Source organism: Lynx canadensis, chromosome B1 (genome assembly GCF_007474595.2).
Source record: "Lynx canadensis isolate LIC74 chromosome B1, mLynCan4.pri.v2, whole genome shotgun sequence".
NCBI classification, from domain to species: Eukaryota; Metazoa; Chordata; class Mammalia; order Carnivora; family Felidae; genus Lynx; species Lynx canadensis.
Genome location: NC_044306.2, coordinates 78,373,450 through 78,380,626, shown reverse-complemented (window position 1 = coordinate 78,380,626; position 7,177 = coordinate 78,373,450). Strand labels below are relative to the sequence as shown.

At 37.3% G+C, this 7,177-nt stretch overlaps 1 non-coding gene across 1 annotated transcript; it reads left to right on the top strand.

Moving 5' to 3' along the window:
• Window positions 1–3,119: 3,119 nt before the first annotated feature.
• On the top strand, window positions 3,120–3,223 carry LOC115513151. The gene has a single exon (XR_003968575.1). It is a non-coding gene; the product is annotated as a U6 spliceosomal RNA (small nuclear RNA).
• Window positions 3,224–7,177: the final 3,954 nt, after the last annotated feature.

The following is a 7,177-nucleotide window of genomic DNA, read 5'->3' as shown; positions in this document are numbered from 1 at the left end:
TATCTTCAGATTACACTTGCAGAGCACAGTCTCAATAGCTTCTCTACACACACACACACACACACACACACACACGGGTACACATAAATACACGTATAACTCTTGGGATCCTTGGTTAAGCAGTAGAGAGTAGTGATTTGGCTCTCCTGCAGTAGAGCTTCTCTGCTGAACATCTCAGATCCTAGTCCTTGGGTGTCCCATTCTTGGAATTCCTTCCCAGAGCAGTTCAAACTTCTTGATGTGGTGCTAGTTGGGAACATGCCAGACTTAGTGCATGATTAAAATGAGATGGTCCAAACCTGTTATTGTCAATTACTGGTAATATCATCAAGACAAGTCTTTGTTTAGAACTTTGGAACTTTTATCTGATGTATCAAGATGAATTGATAGAATTGTGATAAATTTATCTCTACTAATTCATTAAATAATACTCATGTGCTATATTCATATTTTGATGATTTCTTACTGAAATTTAAATGAATGTATTTATTTACATCAGAAAAAAATGTATCACATGGCCTTCCCCACTTGGATTTGCCAATGAAAATGCCCCATCCAAAATCATTCCTTTCTGTAATTTTTCTATCTCAGCTCCATTTTTATTTACTTCATAACATTCATTCATCACACTTTGTAATTATTTATCTGTTTTATATCAGCTTCATAGAGCACAGATCTTGGCTACTTTTTTTTACCAACAGATCAAGCACTCTGAGTGGCAAATGAAGTCCTCCTTTAAATATTTATTGAATGAATGGGGCACCTAGGTGGCTCAGTCAGTTAAGCATCTGACTTTCAGCTCAGGTCATGATCCCACTGTTCGTGGGTTTGGGCATCGTGTTGGGCTCTGTGCTGACAGCTTGGAGCCTGGAGCCTGCTTCAGATTCTGTGTCTGCCTCTCTCTCTGTCCCTCCCCCGCTCACACTGTCTTCTCTCTCAAAAATGAATAAACATTAAAACAATTTTTTAAAATATTTATTGAATGAGTGAGTGAAGTAATTAAATAAAAGACAGGTATTAATAACTTAAGTAGTCATCTTTTTAGCTTTATAAAATACTTTTTGAGAGGGCAAAAAGGAGGCTGACTCTAGAATATTTAAAAATACTTTTCCACAGACAACCAAGCTGAGAATGGTAGACTTTGGGTGGAAATATTAAGAAAAAGGAGGAAGGGAGTCTGAGTAAGTACAGGAATTACATTTGCTTTAATCTAGCCTTAGTATATTAAGTTAAAATTCCATGGTGAGTTGGGGACAGGATAATCTTAATGTTAAAAAAAAGGCAGTTTTGCCAAATTTAGTCCAGACTCTAGAACAACTATGAACAATAGCAAAATCTTTGATCTGATATTGGCCTTGAGTTGTTTTCTCCTCTGTGAATCTTGTCCTCTCATAGCATCTTGAGATTCTAAGCAGGTCTCAGTCACCTAGGTAAGTACTAATGAAAGAATCAAAGTGGTGCCTTTTGATTGTCACATCTAGGCTATTGACTTCAGAGTCAATACTAATGAAAAACAGGTGGAAAGAAAGCTACTGGGCAAAGTGAACTATACTAATCTTACTCAGGACAAATGTGAGCCTGCTCATCATGCAAGTAAATGGCCATCTTACATGTATTTATGTAAAAGGATATTTAAGGTTCTTTGTGTGTGTGTGTATTTCTGCAAACAATGTAGATAGATGGACAGACTGACAGAAACAGGTATCAAATACTTTAAATTTACCAATATATCACAGTATTATTTATGCTAAACAATTAGGCACAAAGTGATTTTTCAAGAATCTGAAAATGGCTCAGTGACTTATGACACACCCTCATGATAGAATATTTTAAAAACTTTTTTTAACGTTTATTTATTTTTGAGACAGAGAGAGACAGAGCATGAACAGGGGAGGGGCAGAGAGAGAGGGAGACACAGAATCTGAAACAGGCTCCAGGCTCTGAGCTGTCAGCACAGAGCCCGACGCGGGGCTCGAACTCACGGACTGTGAGATCATGACCTGAGCCGAAGTCGGACACTCAACCGACCTAGCCACCCAGGCGCCCCGATAGAATATTTTTATAGAAGGATCTCATTTCCCTCAGTCCTCATGCTCCCACACTCACTTCAGAGATGACGTTCCATCATTTCCACCCTTTGGTGTATAAGAGAACCTCTGCCCCACCTCTCCATGTGTTATTATTCAAGGTTGAAAGAGTTGCTAATTTGCATTCCCACCAACAGTGCAAGAGGGTTCCCGTTTCTCCACATCAGCCGCTCTGGAAAGCAGTGTGGAGGTTCCTCAGAAAATTAAAAATAGACCTACCCTATGACCCAGCAATAGCACTGCTAGGAATTTATCCAAGGGATACAGGAGTACTGATGCATAGGGGCACTTGTACCCCAATGTTCATAGCAGCACTCTCAACAATAGCCAAATTATGGAAAGAGCCTAAATGTCCATCAACTGATGAATGGATAAAGAAATTGTGGTATATATACACAATGGAGTACTACGTGGCAATGAGAAAAAATGAAATATGGCCCTTTATAGCAACGTGGATGGAACTGGAGAGTGTAATGCTAAGTGAAATAAGCCATACAGAGAAAGACAGATACCATATGGTTTCACTCTTATGTGGATCCTGAGAAACTTAACAGGAACCCATGGGGGAGGGGAAGGAAAAAAAAAAAAAGAGGTTAGAGTGGGAGAGAGCCAAAGCATAAGAGACTGTTAAAAACTGAGAACAAACTGAGGGTTGATGGGGGGTGGGAGGGAGGGGAGGGTGGGTGATGGGTATTGAGGAGGGCACCTTTTGGGATGAGCACTGGGTGTTGTATGGAAACCAATTTGTCAATAAATTTCATAAAAAAAAAATTAAAAAAAAAAAAAGAGTTGCTAAACTTACTGGTAAATGGCTGATCTTCATCAGTTCACATTTTCACTAGCGTGGAATTACTTTACCTCACAAGTGGGGACACAGACTTTTAGGCTTTTATTTCATTCTTTACCTTTTCCTTGGGCTGTCCTCCTTGGGATCTGAAAGGAAGTTAGTGGGATCCTTACTATTTTTCCATGTGAAAACATAGGATCCAGGTCCTGCATTTCAGAATATATGTCTTAAAATCTTAAAGGACAGTGCTCTCTTTAGCAGCACACACCCGAAAATTGGAACAATACAGAGATTAGCATGGCCCCTGCATAAGGATGACATGCAAAGTCGTCAAGTGTTCCATGTTTGGGGGTGGACTAGATAAAGATTAAGAATATACTTATCATGATGAGCACTGGGTCATGCATAAAACGTTGAGTCATATGGTACACCTGAAACTAATACGACATTGTATGTTAATTATACTTTAATCTAATTTTATTTTTTCTACATTTTTTAATGTTTATTTATTCTTGACAGATAGAGATAGACAGAACATGAGTGGGGGAGGGACAGAGAGAGAGGGAGACACAGAATCTGAAGCAGGCTCCAGGCTCTGAGCTGTCAGCACAGAGCCTGATGCGGGGCTCGAACTCACGAGATATGAGATCATGACCTGAGCCGAAGCCGGATGCTTAACTTACTGGGCCACCTAGGCACCCCAACTTTAATTTTAAAAATCTGATAGAACAAATTCTCCCTGTTAATTTCTTCATTTTTAAGGTTGTAGTTATTTGTGGACTTCTATTTTTCAAACAACTTTTTAAGTAACTTTATTGTGTTCCTCAAATATCTAAGTGGATCTTAATTGGTTTGTGCGATAAATTTATAGAAAAATAGACATAGTATTGTCATCAGTATAACATCAAGAACTTTTATCCACAACCATGGGATGTTTCTCTATTTGTCTTTTATTAGAGTACTAATTTTTCCCAAGGAGAGTATGAGGCAATTATAGTAAATAGGAAGATTTAGTATGGCTTGTTTGTTAGGATTCTTCTTGGGGCATCTTTGTCTTCAGAGATAAGGATGCTCCTTTTCTCTGGCATAGGAAGGGCACCTCTTACCTGAGAATTTTATGATCTGTTTGAATAGAGAAAGATTGGGGGGAAGATCAGAGTGACCTTTCTGCTTCTGCCATTTTCTCAAACTTCTTCAGCTTAAAATATTCAATATGCCAAAGTGCCATATTTGGGGTTAGCATGTCCTGAACTCCATCAAGTAAAAAGGGAAATCCTCAAATATTAATTATATATATGCATCAAGAATGCTATAGTTCAGTTCTGAAAGATTTTCAAAATGAAGAGAAATACAATATTCTCTGCAAATAATTTCTATTTTCTGGTTCAAATCTAATGATTTTCAAAGTATATCTTTTACTTAGAGTTGCACCAGTAGAAAACTGAGGGAAAAAAAGTATTGATAATGAGCAAAAAATTAGTAATATAATTTAATTTCCTAGGAAAGTGACTCTAAGGAAAACAGAGCAATCTATATCAGAATGATCACAAAGAATAAACCCCATGTGTTTCATGCTTAATTCTTTAGGACCTAAATTTTGATTATGGAAGATTCTCATAGAAAACATTATATGGGGGCGCCTGCGTGGCGCAGTCGGTTAAGCGTCCGACTTCAGCCAGGTCACGATCTCGCGGTCCGTGAGTTCGAGCCCCGCGTCGGGCTCTGGGCTGATGGCTCAGAGCCTGGAGCCTGTTTCCGGTTCTGTGTCTCCCTCTCTCTCTGCCCCTCCCCCGTTCATGCTCTGTCTCTCTCTGTCCCAAAAATAAATAAACGTTGGAAAAAAAAAATTAAAAAAAAAAAAAAAGAAAACATTATATGATGAGAGAAAGAGAGAAAAAAAACAAGAGACTTTCCTTTTCCCTCTCTTCCTTCCTATCCACTCTCCCAAACATTACGTGATAGCTGAGTCTTGCCAGTATAATTCTACTTATTCATTTTTATGGGAATTAAGTTGCCAAGTTTTTCATCAAACATCAACTACATATTGGAGAAATACAGACTTTGCGTCACATTTTATTTAGTGTTCTACCAAAAAAAAAAAAAACAGATTAAGACTGAATTTATACATGTAAAGCAAATGGAAGAAATGGGGTTATTTTTCTGATAGTCTGTGTTGACATTAAATTTAACCTTGTGGAGAAAATAAAATTTAACCTTGGGGATACCTGGAATGAAGTATTTTATGATGGAAAGTAATTGAGAAATTAGCCCCAATTTTTCACTTCACTTAGAGTAAATAATACCTATTTCATTTCAAGCCAAAAAAAAAAAAAAAAAGGTTTTATGCTAAAGAAAAAAAACTACAGAAGAAAATAAACACAAGCACATTAGGAGTTGGGGAACTTATTCACAGTTATTTTTTAAAAGGGCTTGTTGGAAAACACAAATTTGGATCACAATCTCCATTGAGTAACATAGTTCTATAGCTAGATCACTGTTATCTGTGATTCTAATCTGGGATAACCTGACAGTGTAACCATGCCTAAGAGATCTCTTTTGTTCAACAGCATTTTGTTAACCAGCTGTCTTTTTGAGGTAGAAAACTGAATTTGTTAATATAAATAACACACAGGGAGGATATGAACAGTCAAAACAGTGTAAAAGGCCTCAATCTAATTTTTATCTTCCTGTCATCCTGGGTGGGTTCCCTGAGAGACAATACTCAAGAGCGCAGAGGGAAAACTCTTACAGGATATTTTACCCTTACAATTTATAGTAAGTTGTTTTTTGACAGCTAGCTTAGGGCTTTGCCCCTCCTCTTCTAAGGAATCATGCAAAGAATGTGTGAGCCTAGGAGTCTAAGGCGGTATTTTTCTTAAACTGATGATGAACATAGAGCCAAAACTGAAACCCAAGGTCACAGATAATGGAAAACACACCATAGGCATTTTCATTGCCTTTATGTTTTTAATGATGTCTTCATTGTCTCTTATTGGGTTTTTGTTTTGTTTTCTTTTTACAGTCGCTTATGTTTCCTGCTCTTTGCCGATTGCTTTCAGGCTGGCACTATAGCACTTCCATAAAATATCTTAATGGCCCCCTGCAGGGCTTCTGTAGCAAAGGGTCTGCTAATGTTTCCATTATGACCCTTGTCTCAGAGATCTTTACATCACAGTCATCTTAATTTGCATTAGACCATGGGGAACATGTCACATAGGTCAGTCTTGGGAGTGATATTTTTTGGTACACTTGAAAAAAATGATGGTATAAATTCCTCAGCAGTTGTATAGCTCTGGAGCACTGAATCTAGTTACAGTAGCATTTGCTGGGGTTTTAGCTGAGTAACTTCCATAAAAGTTAATTGAAATTATCTGAATGAAGCCTCAGGTGATGCTTTGGAAATAGAGACTAACCTTGTAATTGCCTTGTTCTCCTTTCACCTTCTTCTCTTGTCTTAAATAAGTAGTGCTGCAGCTGATTGAGCTAGAATGTCATCTTATAGATGAAGGTGGAATGACCTATTAATTAAAAACAAATTGTATCTTAGTTTAATAAAGGCTTCCAATATAAATATAAGACATTGTTTTGAAATGTCAGAGTGACCTAGGATAGTGATAATAGAAAGATGCAAATGACCAAGGCAATGAGCTCTCGGGAACAGACGGTCTGTCCCGGTATGGGGGTGTCACACTTGTGGAATCAAAGAGAATTAAATACCACTTTGTGAAATGCTTGTGATCTATTTTCTTGTTATAAAATGTGATGAGTATTCCAAAAATTTTATTTAAATCCTGAGTCAAAGAGTCAAGAAAAAAAATAATCAAGAAATGAATAGAAAAATATAAGGGAAAGATTCTAGTAATACCCAAATATGTAGATTGTTTAAAAACTTTTAGACATTTGGCATTCATTTAGTCTTTAAATCTTTATAACAATCTTTTGAATCATGCAAGAGATTCCCATTTTCAAGATAAGTAAACAGATTATTGACTGACAGCGTGTATTTTTTTCAGACAGACCTGGACCTAAATTCTTTCTTACCATTTACTAAGTGAAAGTTCGGGGCAAGTTACTCAATTTCATCAGTTATGAACTTGCACATGGGCAATGTAGTGTTACTGTTACAGGGCTGTTGGGGGCCAATGAGATTCATGCATTATCTTCACACAATCCTAGCACAAAGAAGGCACTTACAATGTTCTTTCTTGTACTTTTTTTCTTTGAGAAGATGGGGACTTACTTAACAACACAGATGGTTAATAGCAAAGACAAAATTAAAATATGAGTGGTTTGACTTTTGACC